This window comes from Grammomys surdaster, unplaced genomic scaffold (assembly GCF_004785775.1).
Source record: "Grammomys surdaster isolate TR1022 unplaced genomic scaffold, NIH_TR_1.0 188, whole genome shotgun sequence".
Classification (NCBI taxonomy): domain Eukaryota; kingdom Metazoa; phylum Chordata; class Mammalia; order Rodentia; family Muridae; genus Grammomys; species Grammomys surdaster.
In genome coordinates this window covers 10,120,124-10,145,056 of record NW_021604633.1, presented here as the reverse complement: position 1 = coordinate 10,145,056, position 24,933 = coordinate 10,120,124, and the positions used below count along the sequence as shown (strand labels likewise).

Here is a 24,933-nt window from a genome sequence, read left to right as displayed (position 1 = left end):
GAGTTTTTCTTTCTTTGGAGATTCTTGTTTCATTCTTATTGCCTATTATGAATCTGTTTGCATTTTCATATCATCTAGATGTAATTTTGTCAGGTTGTATGTATGCAGGAATTTGTCTACTTCTAAACTGTCCAGTTGGTAATTTTTTGTTTGTCTATTTAATGTGTGTATGTGAATATGTATGTGTTTGTGTGTGTGTTACATACATGCAGGCACCAGATGAAGCTGAATGCATTGGAGCTGGAGTTACAGGTGGCTGAGAGGTACACATGTGATGGAAATGCTTAGGATTGAACCTCAGATTAATACAAGAGGATCCAGTGCTCCTCAACACTGGGTCTGTATACTTCACTTAATATGGTCTTTTCTGTGTTCCATCCATTTACTGGAAAAGTTCATGATTTCATTTTCCTGTACAGACGAATAGTATTTCATGGTGAATACATACTACATTTTCATTATGTTTAGCAGTTGAAGGACATTTACATGGTTTCCATTTCTTGACTATTAAGAGTGCTGCAAAAATAAACATGACTGAGTAGAATAGTGCCAAGTCCCTTCAGTATAAGCATGGTAGAACTGGATCATACAGTGGATTTACTTTTAACTGTTTGAAAATTCTGCCAGCTGGATTCCATAATGGCTGGAACAGCTTGCACTCCCACCTCCAGTGAATGAGTATTATTCTTTCTTCACATCCACCCTAGCATTCATTGTCACTTGTATTTTTTGACCTTAATCATTCTGACCATGGTATGATGAAATCTTAAAAATTTTTTGACTTGTGTTTCTAATTTATAAGGATGAGATATGCTTTTTGAGATATTTCTTAGCTTTTTTATTTCATTTGAAAACCCTTTGTTCAAATCTATATCCCATTTTTATTGTTTATTTTTAAGGTTATAAAGACATTATATCATGAAGGTCTGTTCTACTTCAGAGAACTCTGATCCCTGTTTATGAAGTTCATGGTGTCTTTAGCTATAAAAATTTACCTTTTGCCTTTGAAGTAAAACCAAGGGCAGCAGCAATGGTATATATGTTTTGGGAGTCTCTTGTACAGCCCTGACCAACAGCTTAAAAGAGAACTTCTCATGTCTGGTATTAGAATATTTTGTTATATAGCCTCTGGTTCTTGGAAAGATCATTGTCAACCCAGATGAAGCAATGTCATTTAAGCTTTATATGTACATTTACACACTTAATTATGTACATTACAGTTATTATTTTACTTTTCTTAGGTAAATAGTAGGATGATTCCTTATGACTTTTTCAGACATCTCTACTGTAGCCCATTGTTTTTGACTGGGTTATTCACTTTCTTAATTCTTTATTCTTTGAATTCTTACACATTCTGCATATTAATCCTGTATCAGATCTATGGCTGACAAGGCTCTCCTCTCGCTCTGTAGGCTTCCTCTTTACTCAGTTGTTTTCATTAGTTGTACAGAGGTTTTAGCTTAATGACATCTCATTATCAGATGATAATTATCATCTTAATTCCTGGGGAAATGGAACCTTACTCAAGAAGTCTTTGCCTGCAGCTATGTCATGCAGGGAACTGCTAACGTATTCTTCTAGAAATCTCAATGTTTTATACGAACAGTGAGCTCTTTCATCCATTTGTGGTTAGTTTTCATGCAATGTGACCACTACAGGTCTAACCACATTCTTCCGCATACGGACATAAGTTTCCCCACACAACTTGTTGATAATGCTAACTTTTCCCAGTGTATGTTTTTGTCATCTTTGTCAAACATTTGATGAATGTAGATCCTCATGTTTGGTTCTTCTATTTTGCTCCATTTGGTCACATATGTCTGGTTTTATGGCAGTGTCATGCTTTTTTTTATTACTAGGACTTTGTAATAAATCCTGAGATCTGGAATTGTATGCTCCAGCATTATTATTTTTAATGTTTTTTTCCCCAGGATTTCTTTAGGTATATGTTTTGTTTGTTTGCTTTCTTGTGTTGTGATTCTAAATAAATTTTAAGATTTTTTTTCTATTTCTGTGAAATATGTGATTTTGGTTGAACATAAAGGTCTTTAGATTTGCCTTGTATTTATTAAGCTCTGTTTTTTTTTTAAAGATAGATTTAAAGTTTCCACCATAGAAGTATTTCATCTCACTGCTGAGGTTTCTTCCTAGATGCTTTATTGTGTTTGAGTATGTTGTGTATAGGAATATGTCCATAATCTCTTTCTCATCATATTTGTTGTTGGTATATATGAAAATGATTTTTGTAAGTTAGCTTTGTATCTTACCACATTGCTGAAAATCCCTTGTGTATAATATCGTGTTATCTGCACATAGAGATAATATGACTTCTTGTTTTCCTATCTTTATTTTTAAAGTTTCCTTTTCTTTCTTTATTAATCCAGATAATCAAACATAATATTAAAAAGGACTTGGAATAGCAGACAGTCTTGTCTCACTCCTGAGATCAATGGGATTGCTTTGAGTGTTTCTCTATTTAGGATGTGTTGGCTGTGGGTTTGTCACACTTTATTGCATTGAAGGATTGTCAGTTCAGCTCTCTCTAGGACTTTTATCATCATGTTGGTTGTTGCCACAGTTGTTTTCTTGAAGGTATTGAGATGATCATGTGATTTTTTCCTTAAGACCATTTATATGATTTATTACATATACTGACTTATGTATGATGAACTATCTCTGAATGTTGGGGATAAGCTAACACTTTCAGAGGGGATAATCTTTTTTGATCTATGCCTGTGTTTGGTTTGCAATTATTTTATTGGAAATTTTTAAAATCAAGATTATTGACCTATAGTTTTGATCTCTCTCTCTCTCTCTCTCTCTCTCTCTCTCTCTCTCTCTCTCTCTCTCTCTCTTTCTCTCTCTCTCCCTCTCTCTCTTTTCCCCTGTCTCTACTTTTCTTCCCCATTTCTTTACTTGGCTCAAGGGTCTGTTGTTCTTGTTTATTTTTTCAAAGAAATGGTTTCTTAGATTCATTGATTTTTCTCACTTACTGTGGTGGTTTGAAAATGCTTGGCCCAGGGAATGGCATTGTGTTGGGATTGTGGCATTGTTGGAGTAGGTATGTCACTGTGGGCTTTAAGACCTTCCTCCTAGCTGCCTGGAAGTCAGTCTTCTAGCAGCCTTCAGATAAAGAGACAGAGCTCTCAGTTCTGTCTGCACCATGCCTGCCTGGATGCTGCCATGCTTCTTCTGCCTTGCTATAATGGACTTAACTTCTGAACCTGTAAAACAGCCCCAATTAAATGTTTTCTTTAAGAGTTGCCTTGGTCATAATGTCTGTTCACAGTAGTAAAACTCTAGCTAAGACACTTGCTTTGTTTCTATTCATTAATTTCTGCTCTGATTTTCATTATTTCTTGTTATTGATAGGATTTGAGTTTGTTTTGTTCTTTTTTTTCAAATTCTTGAGTTTTGCCATTAAATCATTTACCTGTTCTTTTCTGTGGGAAAATAGGCCGCAGTGGTATCCCGGAGGTTGGTCCCACAAACAGGAGAAAGTCTAAGGTTCCAGAGGCTGGAGAAAAGGACACAAGAAAGTCCTTGGTTCCAAAAGGGTTTATTTTCATGGTGGATGGTAGATGGATCTGGATATACCTCCCCCCCCACCCCACCCGCCTGAAACTCAGAGTAGACCTGAGTTAAACAGGGAAGGAGAAAGGGGGAGGGTTTGGGGAAGAATGTTTAATTGGCTCTGCCCTCTGGCCTTCATTAGTATGTAAATCTCTTTAGGGCCTGAGGCCTGTAGTCACCTCCTCTACCTGTGCACTTTGGGAGGTGCTGTAATGGCCTACATGACTGAACAATGTAGGTCCATGGAGACTAGACTGCATGTCAGGACCCTGGGTTCTGGGGATGTGGCTGAACACCTGCCATTTCTTGCTTGGAGTCTTGGGGTTCCAGGCCCATGCCTAGCCATGAACCAAGATACCCTTATGCAGTCCCACACTTTTCCTCTTTCCTTAGTGAGGGAACTTAGAGCTATAAAGTTCCTTCATAGGACTGCTTTTAATATGCCTCAGAGGTTTGTTGTATTCTATTTTAGTTTTCATTTAGTTTTACAAATTATTTTTCTTGTTTTCCCCTTTTATCCATTCATAATTCAGCAATAGATTGTTTAATTTCCATGAGTTTGAATGGTTACTAGTAACTCATTTGCTGTTTATTACTGAATTTTTAAAGATTTGCTTTATGTCTTAACAAAATTTCTATGCCTACTGGATGGAATGTGTATATTTTAGTGGTTGTGTGAAATATTATATAGATATCTATTAAGTCTATTTGATATATGATGTCATTTAATTTTGATGCTTATTACTTTTTGTCTAGATGAAAATTCTGTTGTAGACACTGAGGTAATAAAATCACTTATTATTATTATAATTATTATTATTAATATCATCTCTGTCTTTAATTTTAATTGTACAGTTTTTATGAAAGTGGGATACTTATGTTTGGAGAGTATATGTTTAAGATAGTAAAGCTTTCTTGGTTAATTGATTAGGCTGAATTATCCTCTTCTGCTTATTTTGGCATCTACTAAGATAGCATGTGGACTTGCTTTCTGGTCCCATTTGCTTGAAATACTTTTTCTCAACATTCACTTCAAAATGGCACCTATCGTGAAAACTAAGATGAACTTCTTGCAGATAACAGAAAAAAATGGACCTTATTTTGTAATACATTCACCCAGCCATTGTCTGTCTGTCTTTTCTTTTTTATTGAGGCAAGGTCTCTCTGTAATCTTGGATGTCCTAGAACTCACTATGTAGACCAGCCTGGACTTGAATTCATATAAATTTGCCTGCCTTTGACTCCCAAGTTCTAGGACTAAAGGTGTGCACTGATATACATGGCCAGCCTGTGTGTTTTGATTGGAGTGTTAAGGCTGCAAATAGTTTAACTTATTATTGAAAGATGTGTGGTTATTGCAATCCTTTTGCTTTGCTGTTTGTGTTCTTCATCACACTTTATATTTTCAGAAATTATTGTTTTATTTGTTTACTTTCTAAAGACACTTAACTATGCTTACTTCTCTCTTTAGTCCAAGATATTGCTTCTAACAGTCTCTTTAGCATAGGTCTACAGATACAAAAGTTTTGGCTGTTTGTATCATGGCAATACTGTCTTTGTTTTATATAATTAGGGTATTATCTATAATTTAACATGAGTATCCTTCCCAGTCTTGTGTATTGGGTGTTCAGTATGTTTCTTATATCTGTACTGGTATGTCTGTTATTTTGAGAAAGTTTTCTTCCATGATCTTGCTTAATTAAGATTCTGTATGTGCCATTTCCCTAGGATTCTTCTCCTTCATCTATGTCTATAATTCAATGATTTGATTATTTCATGTTTTCTCATAGTTTCCACTTGTTCCTTTCCTGTGCTTTCTCCTCATATTATTTGTGTGGTTTCACTTTGTCATCAAACCCTAATATTCTATGTCTTGCTGGATTAATTTTACTTGTAAGGCTTTTCCCTGAGTTCTACTTGGATTATTGAGAGTTTCAATTTGATCTTCATTCAACTTATTCTCTCTTCAACATTTCCCTCTCTTCGTTTAATTAGTTTATGTATCCTGGATTGTCTTTGTCACTTTATTCAGCCTTGTGTTTGTGTTTCCTGAACATCATTCAGAGATATATCATTTTAAAATTTTTAAAACTTCATTCAGTTGTTTCTTGTGTCTACCATCTTGATCTTTCATATTGTCTTTATCTGTGTGATGAGACCTAGGCATTTGGATGACATCATTTGTTTGGTGTCTGATGGGGATACAATAAGGCTGGGAATAGAGCATAGTGTGTTCAGGCCTGAGAATTGGGTGTGTCAGGAGTAGGATGGAGTTGAAGGTATCAGGAAGGCTTGGGCTGGTTTGTGTTTTGCCTAAAATGTGGAGGTTGGGAACTACAGTGGTGAAACTGACCAGAATAGGCCAGGGCATGAGATGAGGAACCTGATCTCCTTCTGGGATTTGGGAATGGCTCAGGGAGGGTAGAATGAGGAGGACTTATTAAGATAGGCTACAGTATATGTGCCAGGTCTAATTGTTTTAACTGGATAGTTTCTTTATTGGATTTGGTTTGCAAGAATTAGTATTTTTGCATCTATATTCATAAGGGAAATTTGTCTGAAGTTCTCTTTCTTTGTTGGGTCTTTGTGTGGTTTAGGTATAAGCATAATTGCTTCACAGACCAATTGGGTAGTGTTCCTTCTGTTTCTATTTTGTGGAATAGTTTGAATAGTACTGGTATTAGGTCTTCTTTTAAGGTCTGATAGAATTCTGTATTAAAACCATCAGGTTCCGGCCCTATTTTTTTTTTTTTTGGAGAATTTTAATGACTGCTGCTATTTCTTTTGGGATTATCGGACTGTATAGATGGTTTATCTGATCCTGATTTAACTTTGGCACCTGGTATCTGTCTAACAAATTGTCCATTTCAATCATATTCTCCAATTTTGCTGAGTATAGACTTTTGTAGTAGGATCTGATGATTTTTTTTTAATTTCCTTAGTTTCCATTGTTATATCTCCCTTTTCATTTCTGATTTTATTAATTTGGATACTGTCTCTGTGCTCTCTGGTTAGTCTGGCTAAGGGTTTATCTATCTTGTTGATTTTCTCAAAGAACCAGCTCCTGGTTTTGTTGATTCTTTGCATAGTTCTTTTTGTTTCTACTTGGTTAATTTCAACCCTGAGTTTGATTATTTCCTGCCTTCTACTCCTCTTGAGTCTATTTGCTTCTTTTTGTTTGAGTTTTCAGGTGTGCTGTCAAGTTGCTAGTGTATGCTCTCTCCAGTTTCTTTTGAGAGGCACTTAGAGCTATGGGTTTTCCTCTTAGCACCACTTTCACTGTTTCATTGTTTTGGTATGATATTCCTTCATTTTCATTAAATTCTAAAACATCTTTAATTTCTTTCTTCATTTCTTCCTTGACCAAATTATCATTGAGTAGGGCATTGTTTAGCTTCCATGTATATATGGGCTTTCCATTGTATTTGTTGTTATTGAAGACCAGCCTTAGTATGTTGTGATCTGATATTATGCATGGGATTATTTCAATCTGCTTGTATCTGTCGAGGCTTGTTTTATGACACATTTTGTCGTCAGTTTTGGAGAAGGTTCTATGAGGTCCTGAGAAGAAGGTGTATTCTTTTTTTTAGTATGAAATTTTCTATAGATATCTGTTAAATGCATCTGGTTCATAACTTTTGCTAGTTTCACTGTGTCTCTGTTTAGTTTCTGTTTCCATTATCTGTCTATTACTGAGAGTGGGGTGTTGAAATCTCCCACCATTATTGTGTGAGTAGCAATGTGTGCTTTGAGCTTTAGTAAAGTTTCTTTTATGAATGTGGGTACCCTTGCATTTGGAGCATAGATGTTCAGAATTGAGAGTTCATCTTGGTAGATTTTTCCTTTGATGAGTATGTAGTGTTCTTCCATATCTCTTTTGATAACTTTTTGTTGAAAGCCGATTTTATTCCATACTAGAATGGATACTCCAGCTTGTTTCTCTTGGGACCATTTGCTTGAAAAAAATTTTCCAGCCTTGTACTCTGAGGTAGTGTCTGTCTTTGTCACTGAGGTGTGTTTTCTGTATGCAGCAAAATGTTAGATCCTGTTTATGTATCCAGTCTGTTAGTCTATGTCTTTTTATTGGGGGAATTAAATCCATTAATGCTAAGAGATATTAAGAAAAAGTGATTGTTGCTCCTTGTTATTTTTTTTTAGAAGTGGAATTATGTTTGTGTCTATCTTTGTTTATGTTTGTTGAAAGAAGATTACTTTCCTGCTTTTTCTAGGGTGTAGTTTCCCTCTTTGTGTTGGAGTTTTCAGTCTATTATCTTTTGTATGGCTAGATTTGTGAAAAGATATTGTGTAAATTTGGTTTTGTCATGGAATATCTTGGTTTCTCCATCTATGCTAATTAAGAATTTTACTGGGTATAGTAGCCTAGGCTGGCTATTTTCTAGTTCCATTCATTTGCCTAAGAATTTCATGAATTCATTGTTTTTAATAGCTGAGTAGTATTCCATTGTGAAAATGTACCACATTTTCTGTAACCATTCCTCTGTTGAAGGACATCTGGGTTCTTTCCAGCTTCTGGCTTTTATAAATAAGGCTGCTATGAATGTAGTGGTGCATGTGTCCTTGCTTTATGTTGGAGCATCTTTTGGGTATATGCCCAAGAGTGGCATAACTCAGTCCTTTAGGTAATACTATGTCCAATTTTCTGAGGAACCACCAGACTGATTTTCAGAGTAGTTGTATGAGCTTGCAATCCCACCAACAATGAAGGAGTGTTCCTCTTTCTCCACATCTTCGCCAGTATCTACTGTCACCTGAGTTTTTGATCTTAGCCATTCTGACTGCTATGAGGTGGAATCTCAGGGTTGTTTTGATTTGCACTTCCTGGATAAGTAAGAATGTTGAACATTTCTTTAGGTGCTTTTTGGCCATTTGAGTTTCCTCAGTTGAGAATTCTTTGTTTAGCTCAGTACCCCATTTTTTTGATAGGGTTATTTGGTTTTCTGGAGTCCAATTTCTTGAGTTCTTTGCATATATTAGATATTAACCCTCTCTCAGATGTAGGATTGATAAAGATTGGCTGCTGTTTTGTCCTTTTCCTTACAGAAGCTTTTGAATTTTGTCAATCCTTGCTCTTAGAGCATAAGCCATTGGTGTTCTGTTCTTGAACTTTTCCCCTGTGCCCAAGTATTTGAGACTTTCCCCCCACCTTCTCTTTTATTAGTTTCAGTGTATCTGATTTATGTGAAGCCCCTTTATCCACTTTGCAAATTCATTTGGAATAGCAAAAAACCTAGGATAGTTGAAACTTTTCTCAACTACAAAATAACTTCTGGGGGAAATCACCATCCCTTACCTAAAGCTGTACTACAGAGCAATAGTGATACAAACTGCATGGTATTGGTACAGAGACAGGTAGGAAGATCAATGGAATAGAATTGAAGACCCAGAAATGAACCCACAGACCTATGGTCATTTGATCTTTGACAAAGGAGCTAAAACCATGCAGTGGAAAAAGGACAGCATTTTCGACAAATGTTGCTAGTTCAAATGGAGGTCAATATGTAGAAAAATGCATATAGATCCATTCTTATCTCCTGGCACATCTTTTTTTATATACACTATTCGTTTAAGTATCTTCTGCATTGTTGGCTTGCTAGTCAACAATGACTTTGTGATTATTTTGAAATGTCCTTATACATTTGTCAATTTTAAAATAAAGTATAGTTGGCTATAGTTGTCTTAGTAGTTACTTTCTTGCTTACTTTTTTGAATCTTTCTCTAATCATTTTTATTATTATTATTTTTATATTCCAATCACTGCCCCTTCCTGTCCATGCCTCACACAGTCCATCCCCTACCACCTTTTTCCTCTATGAGGGTGGGGTTCCCCTAGATATCCCCCAACCCTGGTATATCAAGTCTCTGCTGGGTTAAATGCATCCTCTCTCACTTAAGACAAGGCAGCCCTGTTGGAGAATGGATCCCACAGTCAGGCAACTGCTTTATAGACAGCCCCCATTCCAGTTGTTGGGGGACTCGCATGGAAAGAGATTGAGTTGCACATCTGCTATATATGTGCTGGGGGCCTTGGTCCAGCCATTTATGCCCTTTGGTTAGTGGCTCAGTCCCTGAAAGCTCTCAAGGGTCCAGGTTAGTTGACTCCTTTGTTCTTCATATAGAGTCCCTATCGCTTTCAGTGCCTTCAATCCTTCTCCCAACTGTTCTCTCCAGTGTTTGGATGTGGGTCTCTGCATCTGTTTCAGTCAGCTACTGGGTGAAGTCTCTCAGAGGACAGTTATGCAAGACTCATGTATGCAAGCATAACAGAGTATTACTAATAATTTCAGAGATTGGTGCTTGCTAGTGAAATGGGTCTGAAGTTGGGCCTGATATTGGTTGGCTATTCCTCCAGACTCTGCTCTATCTGTCTCCCTGCATTTCTTTCAGACAGGACAAATTTTGAGTGTAAAGTTTTGTGGTGGGTTGGTGTCCTTACTTTCAGAAACTTTATTTTAACTTTCAGTTAAAATAAACCATCCCATGCACTCTATGCTTTGGGGATTGCTGATAATAGATCTGACATTATTCTAATATATTTGACCTTGTTGGTGAATTGGAGGGTTTTGTTGTTGTCATTTTGTTTTTTTCCCTTACAGCTTTTAATATGGTTTCTTTAAAATTTTCTGACACATTTGATACACTATTCCCTAGAGAGGTTCTTTTATTGTGTTCATTTGGAGTCTAAATACCTCTTGTTTTGTTTGTTCGTTTGTTTGCTTGTTTTTGTTTGGTTGGTTTTTTGTTTTTTGTTTTTTTCAAGACAGGTTTCTCTGTGTAGCCCTGGCTGTCCTGGAACTCACTCTGTAGACCAGGCCGGCCTCAAACTCAGAAATCCACCTGCTTCTGCCTCCCAAGTGCTGGGATTAAAGGCGTGTGCCACCACAGCCCGGCTCCTCTTGTGTTTGGATGCCATTTCTTTCTCTAGTTTCTGGCAAATTTCTGCTATAATTTCTCTGTGTAGATCTTCCATACCGTTTGTTTTCATCACAGCTCTTCATTATCCTGTGGACTTTGGGGTTTGATCCCCATTGTATCCTGAGGCCTTTAATGATATGTTCATGCTATTATTTATTGGTGTTTGGATGCAGCATTTCACTATCACATCCTCTGGTTCTGTTGCTCATTCTTCTGCACAGTTGATTACAATCACGATGATTTTTGCTGCTTTTTTCTCTCATGCTTACTGACTGAGATGTTCATTTCTTGCATCTCTATGTTTCCATTTCAATTTTATTGAAGAATTTTTTGCTTATTCTTTCTCTCCTCTCTCATTTGTCAACTTTATCTCTGTGTTACTCATTTATTCTCCAAGTTCTGGCCTGAATTCATATACTTGGCTTTACATTCTTTTAGGCCATTCTTCACTTTTACAAGAAACTTCTGAGTGCTTCACCCCAAATTTTATTATTTCAGTATCTTCGCATTTGATATACGAGAAGCTACAATCTTTAAAGGACTCAGCAACCCTCGCGTTCCTTTGTGTATTGCTGTGTTCTTATCTGTGTATCTGTTGATTTTGATATCTCTCCAAGCTTTATATTATCTTTTTATTCCATAAGCTTACACAACTCCAGGATTACTCAGAGAGTGAAAAAACTATGGTTGTAACAACACTAAATCATACAAGACATAGAAATATACTCAAAATTGATGCAAGCTCACTAATAAATCACAAGTAACCATGAAACAAAAATTTCACTAATTAGAATGTACTATGAAGTTAAAATTATTCAATGTGAGTGTAGAAATATTAAATAACATGAAAGAAACTGGAAAAAGGGAAGAAGTTGACTTAAAGTAAGTTTACATAAAATAAAAAGAGTGGGACTTCTTTCAAAGCTCAACATCTGAAAATATGAAAAGTATTTTTAATTGATTTCCCAGACAAATTTTTAAATTACATAAATATGATGGGGGTGGTTTAAGTAAAAACATGAAAAATATTAAAAACAAAAAACTAAGCCAATAATTTCAAGCCCAAATATGACTCAAGATAAGGAAATCTTGGGGCAAAGAAAAGGAAAAGAAACTACAGAAAAAAAAGCCTTTACAAAGTAACTCAAAAGAATATAAATAAAATTAGATGACTATATAAAGGGAATTACAAACATGTGTTTTTAAGTACAATAACATAAAACATTTGCTATGATCTAATAAAAATAAAATAGATAAAAAAATCAAAAGTTTAATTTTTTTTATATCTATTTATTTTTATGGTATGAGTGTTTGCTTGCATGTATGTATATGTACCAAGCGCTCCAGTAGAGGGCATCAGGACCCTCCCCTCCAGAACTGGAGTTATCTAAGGTTGTGAGGCATCATTTAGGTGCTAGGTATTGAACCAAGGTCTTTTGCAAGAGCAACAACTGGTGGATGTTTGTGTTTTAAGAAGTATAGAAGTCGCTTCTTTTTGGGGGTCCTTGAAGACTGGAGTCAGCCATTTCCCTGCATAGGGACTTTTATGATTTTATTAAAATGTGATTTCTGTCCCTGAGATAAAGCCCACATCACATTTGCATATGTTAAGTCATCCTTGCATCTGAGAAATAGGGCCAACTTGACCCTACTGTATGATCTTTTAATTTGTTGAACTCAGTTGACAAGTACTTTATTGGTGTTCTCATTAATATTCTACATTTTCTGATTTCATTTAATTATTTGAATTCTTTTGAATGACTTTTAAAAACCATCTTACTTTAAAATTCTATGGCAAACCTTTTTCACCTAAGTTTGTGTGTGTGTGTGTATGTGTGTGTGTGTGTGTGTGGTTTTAAAAGCAAAGAGTTCTAACATTTATCTCATGTTTTCTGTGCTCTTTTATTGAGATTTTCACATCTCTAACCACTGTTAGAAGTGACCTCCTTTGTGTGTAATTTTCCTGACATTTTGTTGCGAGTGTCACTATATATAAAGTGCTAGCTTTCTTTCCAGGTAACTATTTTATGTTTGATATATTTATCTCTGCCTATAGTTAATGATTTTTGTGCCCACTGCTTATTCTAGAGGAGTTGGAACGATCCTGTATAGCTCGTTTAAGTGTATGGACACACTCTAGGGGCTGTGAAGATGGCTCAGTGGCTAAAGTTAAAATCCCCAGTAACCCAACAAAGCCAAGCATATGTGTGCCTATAAGGTCAGCATTTGCTTGGACTGACAGGCATATCCTGGAAACTCACTGGCTGGATAGCTTAGCTGAAACAGTGAGCTCTAGGTTCAGTGAGAGATCTTGTATCAAAAGAATAAGGGGAAAAGTAGTAGAGGTCCTCTGACATCAACATACATAGATAACACCCATGTGTGCCTACATGTACAACACCACACATACACATGAGTGGGGATGCCCTAGCAGCTCAGGCAATTGGGAAGTATAGAATAATGAGTGTTGGATGCTCCTTGGTGGCCATTTACACATTTGGTTTATCCCCTCTCTGTTAATGGGGTTTTCTGAGGTTCTGTTAATGCTAGCTTTCCTATTAACAAAAATCTCAGGCCCTAGCAGCTCCAGCAATAGTGAGGAATCCCATGTATATGTCATAGGACCAGACAATGGTGAGAGCCCAAAGTTACATTAGGTAAACACCACATCTGTTACATTGACATCCACTTACACTTCTGTCCATGGGCAGACACAGCACTGGTGCAGGACAGTGGGAAGGACAATGTAGATGGTATAGCAACCAGAATTGTAATATTCTTTTCATACCAAATGGAGTGTGTACCCGAGGAGAGGATTGCATGGTGATTTGAATAAGAATGGCTCTCATAGGCTCATATATTTGATTGTTTGATTCTCAGTTAGTAGAACTGTTTAGTAAGGATTAGGTGGTGGAGCCTTGTTGGAGGAGATATGTGTCACTAGGGGAAGCCTTTGAGGTTACAAAAGCCCACACCATCTCACCCTCCTTCTCCTCCCTCCCTTCTTCCATTTATAATCCATATTTCAGAAACTCTCAATTACTGTTTCAGAGCCTTACCTACCTGTCTGCCTGCATGCCACCACATTGCTTCCTCCCATGATGATTACAGACTAACCCTGTGAAACAGAGCAAGCAGACAACTAAATGGTATCTTCTATAAGTATTTTTGGTGATGGTGTCTCTTCACATCAAAAGTAGCTAAGACTCCAGCTCTCTGTCAGTCCGGAACAAGCGAGCAAGGTAGAGGCAGGAGAGGCTCCTGTTGGACGGCAGGAGCGGAGCAATGCCTAAATCAAATGAACTTGTTTCTTCAAGTTCTTCAGGCAGTGATTCTGACAGTGAAGTTGAAAAAAAGTTAAAGAGGAAAAAGCAAGTTGTTCCAGAGAAACCTGTGAAGAAGCAGAAGCCTGAGGAGACTTCTAGAGCTCTGGCATCCTCCAAGCAGAGCAGCAGCAGCAGAGATGACAACATGTTCCAGATTGGAAAGATGAGATATGTCAGTGTTTGGGACTTTAAAGGAAAAATTCTAATTGATATTAGAGAATATTGGATGGACTCAGAAGGTGAAATGAAACCAGGGAGAAAAGGTATTTCTTTAAACATGGAACAGTGGAGCCAGCTGAAGAAACAGATTTCTGACATAGATGACACAGTAAGTTTTTTTTTAAAAAAAAAGTAGCTAAGATTGATGTCAGTTGGAGGTTTATATACCCTTGCCTCTGCACTATATAAGCAGAAGCCAGGCAGTGGGGCAGGGTGATGCCTAGAAGCTGTCAGTTTCTCACAGTTGCCTCAACGTGCTGCATTGGGTGTGATAGCACTAGAAACCATATTCCTCTCAAGCTTCTGAGGAACAGGTACCTTAGCAGTGGCTCAACAGAATCCTATGAGTGGCTGCCTTTAGTCTGACCCTGGATCATGTCTACCTGGTTTAGAGAACAAATGTTCTGTCCTCATCCAATCTCAAGGGTAGCACTTCCTTTCCCATACATACTTTCATGGCCATTCCACAAACAGTGTGGTGAATCTAGTGGGCTTGACTTGTCACATTGATGAGTTTTTGAGAAACCTGTCCTCTGAGCCAGTGCCACCTTTGGAGTCCAAAAGATGAGAACAGGCGAAGGTTGCTAACCTCTTGGAGGAGCCCAAGGTCAAACAACAAGTCAACTACTCAGGAAAATTCTTGGTTCATAGCCTGGGCATAACTGGGAGATGATGTAAGATACTTTCCCAAATGCACTGAGTCGACTGAGGTTGCCTAATTTACTGAAAGCCTAAAACTATTGTGAAACTTTCCAGTTCCCTCACTGGTGGTGTTTTCTGGAACTTTCTCTTTCACCCTGACCTCTAAGTAGGAAATTCACCATTCCCTTGCTTTGGAACGGTAATGAGAGTTCTAGGGAATTTTTGTTTCTCTGTCTGTAGTGTTATTCCCCTAATAGGCTAAGTCTTCTAAGTCTTACAATAGTCTAGGCTCTGTATTATTGACTTGAGGTGTTTCCCTCTGGCCATTAACCTCAAAAACTCAACTATATGTGTTTCTATTATTTTTGGTTCTTTTGGGGAAGAAGAGGTGAGTGCTAGCTGTTTTATTTCTCCATCTTGAACTCTATAACCTAATTTTCTAAATATATGCTCCAATACTCTCTTTTAAAAATAAAATTTAAAAGTGTAGATACATGTTTCTTTAATCCTCTGTGTGGGTTGCTTTTCTTTTTTTGTGTGTAAGTGTAACTGGGTAAATAGTGAATTTAAGTGCTTAGATGTAGTCCTTTTGGGTTCTCAACTGTTTACTAGTACTAACCATTGAAGGCAAATCGTCAGTCATTTGCTTTTTTTTTTCTTTCTTAAATTTGGATAGTTTGTTTAATATTGAAACCTGAAAGCCTAAAGAGGCTAAGTCTTCTAGCTGTGACATTTTCATTGTAGATTTTATAATGAATTTTGAGAATTCCAACTCAAATTTAAACTCTGACAATGTTGGATACTGTTAATCCCTTCAGTAACTCCAATAAAGAGGCTAATACTGTTAATATATTTTAATTCCTTAGTATTTATTTAACTAAATTCACAAATTCACCCTTATGACTTCTGGATCTTATTTCTGGGAATTCCTATTCCTTTTTTTTTTCTAACCTTTGATGGCTCTTGCTATGTCTCAACTTAACACACTTGGAAAAGAGAACTGTGAACAGTCGGTTTCACTGGATTCACATATGATATGCCTGAGGGACATTTACTTAATTGCTATGTGAAGGAGGATCCAAACCACTGTGGGTGATGCCACCCCCATGCAAGTGATCCTGGTAGCATAAGAAAGCAGGCCGAACATAGGCAAACAGCAAGGCAGTCGGCAGGCTTTCTCCATGGCCTCTGCTTCAGCTTCTGCCTCCGAGTTTCTGCTTTGAGCTTCTTCTCTGACTTCCCTGAGGTGTGGAAGTGTAGCTAAATAAACCCTTTCCTAACCCAGGTTGCTTTTGGTTGGTGGTTTTATCACAAGAAACTAAACAAGGATATTGCCATTAAATACATCAAAGAGTACAAAAAATAGTTCATGTGCCTGGGGTGGTCACCATTTTCCCCCATTCTAAGCTACAGTTCCCTTTGTATTTTATTCCTCTTTTAATGCTTTTCTTCAATGATTAATTTCAACCCAAGACCTTCCATATGCTAGGCAGCTACGCTACCACTGCGCGCATGCCTAGCCCTTTGGGTATTATACTTAATGACTTACTGTTCACTAATAGGTGTGGCTTTGTATTATGATATTTAGCATATGCTGGAATGTCATTATAGATCAGCTAACAAACAAGCCACAAATAAATTCTATCACAATTCTTGTAAGATCTTTGTAGTGATCCTGTCTGTATTATAATTGTGCTAGTATGATTGTATTATTATCTCCACCCTATGGGATAATCTTCAGAACAGGTTAAATAAATACAGACATTAATATATAGCACCCAGTTTTCACTGACAATGCATCTCTGTCTTTGCCTCAAACTTTACACTTCTGTTTTAGGGATCTGTGTCGCCACCCCATAATGTGGTAATGTTATCTTATTCTCCCTTTCTCAACTTATTAGACAAAATGTAGGCTGTAATCAAACGTGTAGGTCAGAATAACAACAAATGATGTCTTCATGTTTTCATGTGTGCTATAAACATTTGAAATATACATGAAAATAGTTAACATGTAATATTTGGTATACATACTATCAATTACAGTTTATATGAAATTCAAATTTAGTTAGACATTGTGTTACAATGATAAATGTGACAAATTTACAAGTTCCTCCATACTCTACTGAAATTGTTTTCTAAGAGACTGAGGGAAAGGAGGTCCAGGGACAAGCCCAAATCAGGATCTAGCTCAAGGGAAGGCCCATGCCTGACACTATTACTGATGCTATGGTGTGCTTATAGACAAGAGCCCAGCATGGCTACCCTCTGAGAGGCCCAACAAGCAGCTGACTGACACAGACACAGATACTTACACCCAACCAATGGACAGAAGCCAGGGACCCCTGTGGCTGAATTACGGAAAGGCTGGAAGAAGTTGTGGAGGAGGGTGATCCCATAGGAAGACCAGCAGTCTCAACTAACCTGAACCCCAAAATCTCTCAGACACTGAGCCACCAACCAGGTAGCATATACTAGCTGGTCAAAGGCCCCTGACACATAACAGAAAATTGCCTGGTCTGGCTATGCTAGCCATCTTCCAAATAGATGCAAGCATTTCCTGATTCTGAAAGTTCTATTTTAGATATTTTCTTCTAATTTTTAGCTTTATGAATGAGGAATGGGGAAAAAATCAATTCCGGGATCCTTATGCAGATGTTGGCAGTGGTGCATCTATATACTTTATAATTTCCCAAGCATTCTAGTGGCTGACAGTGAAAAGGCCAGTCACGTTGAGGTATAATGACCCTTCCAACATGGAACTGTATAGCATCATTAGAATCTATCCATAGCATCAAAGAAAGCTCTTTGTGAAAGATGGTGGACTGTTGCACTTCCCAATGTATTCTAGGTGGTGCTGTGGTTTTGTGTTTGAGTTTTTAAGAATTCACAGATGCATGCTGTAATGACTCAGTGATGCTGAGCCCCAGGGATGCTGAGCCCATGTTTCTGTCCCAGTAATAAATGTGTCATTGAAGGCCTGCTTACCTCTTGCCTGCTTTACATTTACTCCAGACAAGACACGCAACTTGTTTTCTTTTTACAAGAATTCTGTCTTTTTAACTACTCTGGGGATACAGTCAATCATCCACCCTTTAGATCACTTAGAATTCTATCCAGATCCAGGACCATCTACCACTGACTAGCAATCTTCACAGTACAAACAAAGTCTTTGGTGTAAGAAAACATCTTCAGGATTGGTCTTGACATTCCTAGTTCAACACGTTCCCAGCTACTAACTCTTCTTAAATAAGTCATGTATTCAGTTCAGTTCAAAGCCTGACAAAGGTTATAAATCTTGTTTAGTGTAAATGTGCAATGCCTCATGCTATGTTTCAACTTCCCAAACACAAGCTGACTGGCCAACTTTGCCTATTTGATTTCTTCCAGCTGGTTTGTTGTCTGTCTTAATTTACCCTTGTTTTTTGCCTTAATGACTTTGCAGAGAGTCCGAGTCATTTGTGAGAATTATCTTTTTTATGGCTATGCTGTTTGAGCAACAGAACATAAGTGTGGTGTTAATTACATCTGTTTGGACTTTGTGGAACAAACATGGCATCTTTTTTTCTTTTGTCAGGAATATGATAACTCCTTAAGAGACTGGGAAGTGGGTTCTGCTTCTTCAGTGATGGGATGGTATGCAGGCCACCCTGTTTACCTACCTGTCCCTTTTGTGTTAGTATGAAATGTATAGCAATCTGTTAAATCCATTTGGTCTATAACTTCTGTTAGTTTTACTGTGTCTTTGTTTAGTTTCTTTTTCCATGATCTGTCCATTGCTGACAGTGGGGTGTTGTGTCCTTTTTGAGTTCCTAACTTTTTTCCACTTGTTTACAGTACAAGGGCTTTAGCCACCTCTCCATCTACCTACCCCACTGGTATTATTAGTTCATTCAAGAGAAAATTCAGCAGCAAACCCATCTAATCCTGGTACTTTCCTTCTTGAACTATTACTGCTTCAATATCAGTTATAGTTCTATTCAATTTTTTAAGTTTTTTTATATACTTGTGGTCACTTACATATTGTCTATGAATGCTTTATTCTAAAAATTTTTTAAGTAAGTTTTAAAAATTTGGTTGATTCAAAGCACACAGTGCACCACACACAATAATAGTGGGAAGCTTCAACACCCCACTGTCAGCAATGGACAGATCATGGAAACAGAAACTAAACAGGGACACAGTAAAACTAACAGAAGTTATAGACCAAATGGATTTAACAGATTACTATACATTTCATACTAAAACAAAAAAATACAACATCTGCTCAACACTTCATGGTACCTTCTCCAAAATGGACCGTGTAATTGATCACAAAACAGGCCTCAACAGATACAAGCAGATTGAAATAATCACATGCATTTTATCTGATTACCACAGACTACGGCTGGTCTACAATAGCAACAAAAACAATGGAAAGCCCACATACACATGGAAGCTGAACAATGCCCTACTCAATAAGAACTTGGAAAAAATAAAGAAAGAAATTAAAGACTTTAATGAAATTTAATGAAAATGAAGACACGTCATACCAAAACTTGTGGGACACAATGAAAGCAGTGCTAAGATAAACTCATAGCTCGAAGTGCCTCTCAAAAGAAATTGGAGAGAGCATACACTGGGAGCTTGACAGTACACCTGAAAACTCTAGAACAAAAAGAAGCAAACACACCCAAGAGGAGTAGAAGGCAGAAAATAATCAAACTCAGGGCTGAAATCAACCAAGTAGAAACAAAGAGAACTATGCAAAGAATCAACAAGACCAGGAGCTGGTTCTTTGAGAAAATCAACAAAATAGATAAGCCCTTAATCAGACTAACCAGAGGGCACTGAGACAGTATCCAAATTAACAAAATCAGAAATGAAAAGGGAGATATGACAACAGTAACTGAGGAATTTCAAAAAATCATCAGATCCTACTACAAAATCTTATACTCAACAAAACTAGAAAATCTGGATGAAGTGGACAATATTCTAGACAGATACCAAATACCAAAGTTAAATCAGGATCAGATAAACCATTTAAACAGTCCTATAACCCCGAAAGAAATGTCAGCAGTCATTAAAAGTCTCCCAAGCCCCTCCCTAAAAAAAACCCAGGACCAGATAGGTTTAGTGCAGAATTCTATCAGACCTTAAACAAAGACATAATAACAATATTCTTCAATCTATTCCACAAAATAGAAACAGAAGGAACACTGTCCAACTTGTTCTATGCAGCTACAATTATGATCAAATCTAAACCACACAAAGACACAACAAAGAAAGAGAACGTCAGACCAATCTCCTTTATGAGTATCAATGCTAAAATACTCAATAAAATTCTCATAAACTGAATCCAAGAACACATCAAAATGATCATACACGACGATCAAGTAGACTTCATCTCAGGGATTCAGGGATGGTTTGATATAGGAAAATCCATCAACTTAATCCACTACATAAACAAATTCTATTTTTTTTTTTTTTTGGTTTTTTTGAGACAGTTTCCCTGTGTAGTCCTGGCTGTCTTGGAACTCACTCTGTAGACCAGGCTGGCCTCGAACTCAGAAATCCTCCTGCCTCTGCCTCCCAAGTGCTGGGATTAAAGGCATGTGCCACCACTACCCGGCAAACAAATTCAAAGAAAAAAAACCACATGATCATTTCATTAGATGCCGAAAAAGCACTTGACAAAATTCAACACCCCTTCATGGTAAAAGTCTTGGAAAGATCAGGAATTCAAGGCCCATACCTAAACATAGTAAAGGCAATATACAGCAAGCCAGTGGCCAACGCCAAACTATATGCAGAGAAACTTGAAGCAATCCCACTAAAATCTGGGACTAGACAAGGCTGCTCACTCGCTCCCTATATATTTAATATAGTACTTGAAGTTGTAGCTAGAGCAATTAGACAACAAAAGGAAGTCAAAGGGATACAAATTAGGAAGGAAGAAGTCAAAATATCACTATTTGCAGATGATATGATAGTATATTTAAGTGGCCCCAAAAATTCCATCAGAGAACTTCTAAACCTGATAAACAACTTCAGCAAAGGGGCTGGATATATAGCCATACTATACTCAAAGGATAAACTGTTTGAGAAAGAAGTTAGGGAAATGACAACCTTCACAACAGTCACAAACAATATAAAATATCTTGATGTGACTCTAAACAAAAAAAGTGAAAGAACTGTATTAAAAGAGCTTCAAGTCTCTGGAGAAAGAAATCGAAGAAGACCTCAAAAGATGGAAAGATCTCACGTGCTCGTGGATTGGCAGGATTAACAGATTAAAAATGGCCATCTTGTCAAAGCAATGCACAGATCCAATTCAATCTCCATCAAAATTCCAACTCAATTCTTCATTGAGTTAGAAAGAGCAATTCTCAAATTTATTTGGAATAGCAAAAACTGTTCTCAACAATATAATAAAATAATTTCTGAGTGGAATCACCATCCCTGACCACAAGCTATATTATAGAGCAATAGTGATAAAAAAAAACCTGCATGGTATTGGTACAGTGACAGGCAGGTAGAGCAATGGAATAGAACTGAAGACCCAAATATGAACCCACATACCTATGGTCACTTGATCTTTGATAAAGGAGGTAAAACCAACCAGTATAAAAAAAGACAGCATTTTCAACAAAGGGTGCTGGTTCAAGTGGTAGTCAGCATGTTGAAGATTGCAAGTTGATCCATTCTTATCTCCCTGTACAAAGCTCAAGTCCAAGTGGATCAAGGACACTCCATATAAAACTAGAGACAATGAATCAAAGACAAAGAGGGAAAAGACTCAAACACATGGGCACAGGGAAATTTTTCCTGATCAGAACACCAGTGCCTTATGAGCTAAGATCAAGAATCAACAAATGGAACCTCATAAAATTGCAAAGCTTCTATAAGGAAAAGGACACTGTCAATAAGACAAAATGGCAATCAAGATTGGAGAAAGATCTTTATCAATCTTACATCTGATATATGGGTAATATCCAACCTATACAAAGAACTCCAGAAGTTAGACTCCAGAGAACCAAATAACCCTATCAAAAATGGGGTACAGAGCTAAACAAAGAATTCTCAACTGAGGAACCTTGAATAGCCAAAAAGCACCTAAAGAAATGTTCAACATCCTTAGTCATCACGGAAATGCAAACCAAAACAACCCTGAGATTCCACCTCACACCAGTCAAAATTACTAAGATCAAAAACTTAGGTGACAGCAGATGCTGGTGAGGATGTGAAGAAATAGGAACACTTCTCCATTGCTGGTTGAATTGCAAGTTGGTACAACCACTCTGAAAATCAGTCAGAAAAATTGGACATAGTACTACCTGAGGATCCAAGCTAAACCACTCCTTGGCATATTCCCAGAAGATGCTCCAACATATAATAAGGACACATGCTCCACTATGTTCATAGCAGCCTTACTTATAATAGTCAGAAGCTGGAAAGAACCCAGATGTCCCTCAACAGAGGAATGGTTACAGAAAATGTGGTACATTTACACAATGGAATACTACTCAGTTATTAAAAACAATGAGTTCATGAAACTCACAGGCAAATAAGTGGATCTTGAAAATAACATCCTAAGTGAGATAACCATCACAAAAGAACACACATGATATGCGCTCACTGATAAGTGGATATTAGCCCAAAAGTTCGGATTTCCCAAGATACAATTCACTGACCATATGGAGCTCAAGAAGAAGGAAGACCAAAGTGTGGATGCTTCAGTGATTCTTACAAGGGGGAACTAAATACAGGAGGAAATACGGAGACAAAGTGTGGAGCAGAGACTGAAGGAAGGGCCATCCAGAGACTGTCACACCTGGGAATCTATCCCATATACAGTTGCCAAACCAGGAAGATGTTGTGGATGCTGGCAAGTGCTTGCTGAAGGGAGCTCTGCCAGAGCCTGATCAATACAGAGGCAGATGCTTATGCTCACAGCCAACCATTGGACTGACTGTGAGGTCCCTGATGGAAGAGTTAGAGAAGGGACTGAAGGAGCTGAGGTTGTTTTCAGCCCCATGGTGAGAGAAACAGTGTCAACAGGCCAGACATCTCCCACCCAGAGCTCCCAGGAACTAGACCACCAACCAAAGAGTACACATAGAGGGACGAATGGCTCCAGCTGCATATATGGCAGGGGATGGCCTTGTTGGACATAAGTGAGAGGAATGTCCCTTGGTCCTGTGGAGGTTAGATGTCCCAGTGTAGGGGAATTCCAGGGTGGAAAGGTGGGAGTGGATGGGTGGGGGAATACCCACATAGAGGCAGTGGGGGTGGTTATGATATAGGAGGTTCTGGAGGAGAGGCCTGGAAAGGGGATAACATTTGAAATGTAAATAAAGAAAATACTCAATAAAAGAAAAAATTGGGATGGTTAATATAATTACATTATTTCCTTCTTCCCTGTCCTCCCTCCAAATGTTAATCCCAAAGACGGGAAGAGACAGCCCACTGGCCCAAATCATCACGGCCAAATTAATGAAAGTAAGCAATTAATTAAGACAAGCTCTTTTATTCGTGAACATAAGCTACCTCCCCCTAAGGTGGGGTTCAAGAGATCAGCATTGGATGCAAGGAAGACAAGGCTTTTGTAGAACTCAGGGGTAGGGGATTACTAAATGAGGTATTTGGCAGGGTTATTGGAGGAGAACATTAAAATATCAAGTTAGCTTCTCTGAAACAAAACGAGGTGGGTGTAACAAGATAGTCATTTGTGGTGATATAACACTTGAAACAAACGTACTCATGGGAGCAAACACGGAGACAAAGCATGGGACAGAAACTGAAGGAAGGGCCATCAGGAGACTGCTCCACCTGGGTATCTATCCCTTGTGCAGTCACCAAAGGTAGACGCTGATGTGGATGCCAGGAAGTGCATGCTGACAGGAGCCTGATATAGCTGTCTCCTTGGAGGTCTGCCAGAGCCTGAAATAGATGCTCACAGCTAACCATTGAACTGATCATGGGGTTCCCAATGGAGGAGTGAGAGAGAAGACTGAAGGAGCTGAAAGGGTTTGTGGGCCCCATGGGGAGAGCAACAATCCCAACCAACCAGAGCTCCCAGGGTCTAAACCACCAGCCTGGGAGCACATAGGGAGGGGCCCATGGCTCCAGCTGCATATGTAGGGGAGGATGACAGTGTCAGGCATAGGTGGGTGAGGAAGTCCTTGGTCCAGTGAAAGCTGGATGCCCCAGTGTGGGGGAAATCGGTGGGGAGGTGGTAGTGGGAGGGTGGGTGGAGGCATATCCTCATAGAAACAGGAGACCGGGGATGGGATAGAGGGTTCCTGGTGGGGGGAAATGGGGAAAGGGGATGACATCTGAGATGTGAATAAAATATCTAATAATTTTTTTTTTAAAAGTAGGGACACAAGATGTATAAACAAAATTTTTGAAACAAAGGTATGATTCTCATTCCTCCAACAGGCAGTACAGAACCTTAGTCAAGTAGTTACAGGTGGGATGTAGCCCAATTCTTGAGAAACAGAGGTTTAATGATGAAGAAATTTTAATCATGAACCTACTTTGTCTTTCCTATAAGATGGCTTTTAAGCCTAAAATGGAGGCAGGCTGGTTCTTTCCAAACCTTCCCATGTACACATAACTTGCTCTCTGTAGAATTCATGGTTACTTTTTCTTGAATTAATATATACGTGTATTCCTAAGTGTATACGTGTATTCCTAAGTATATAAATACAACCTTCTAAATCTGTGTAATGTTACTCGTATTGTAAGGGTAAAAATTAAAACAACTTAGCAGAGACCACAAACAACTTGGCAAAGACCGCAGGACAGCTTGCTGAGCTTTCTGAGAATAGCCATAATAAAAATATCAAGCCCCTCTAGGGACGAGGTGACCAGAAATGTAGAAACAACCAAAGACATATCTTGACCAGTCTAAACATGCCCAAGTGAGTAATGGGCCACCTGGTGTTTATCCTAGAAGGTCTGAGACTTCATGGTCAAAAATAGTGGGCCATCCAACCTGTCAAAATGATTGCTTACGCGAAGTGCTGATGTTTGAAATATCCAATCATATGTAATTGCGCCAGAATTTTCCACTTTTCCCTTCCCCCTTGTGCCTCCCCCTATAAAAGTTCTAAACTTCCTGGGGTCTTCATCGAAATTCTCTCCCCTGCGTGGGATGAGTTTCGATCCAAGGGCCCTTGTTAGTGAACTGCCTTTTGCCATTGCATCAAGTCAGTCTCTCGTGTCTCCTTGGATGCGCACTGATTGGGACTTGAGA

The 24,933-nt window shown here is 38.1% G+C and overlaps 1 pseudogene; it reads left to right on the top strand.

The window, feature by feature from the left end:
* Positions 1 to 13,773: 13,773 nt before the first annotated feature.
* On the top strand, positions 13,774 to 18,186 carry LOC114622374 (annotated as a pseudogene).
* The last annotated feature ends 6,747 nt before the right edge of the window (positions 18,187 to 24,933 follow it).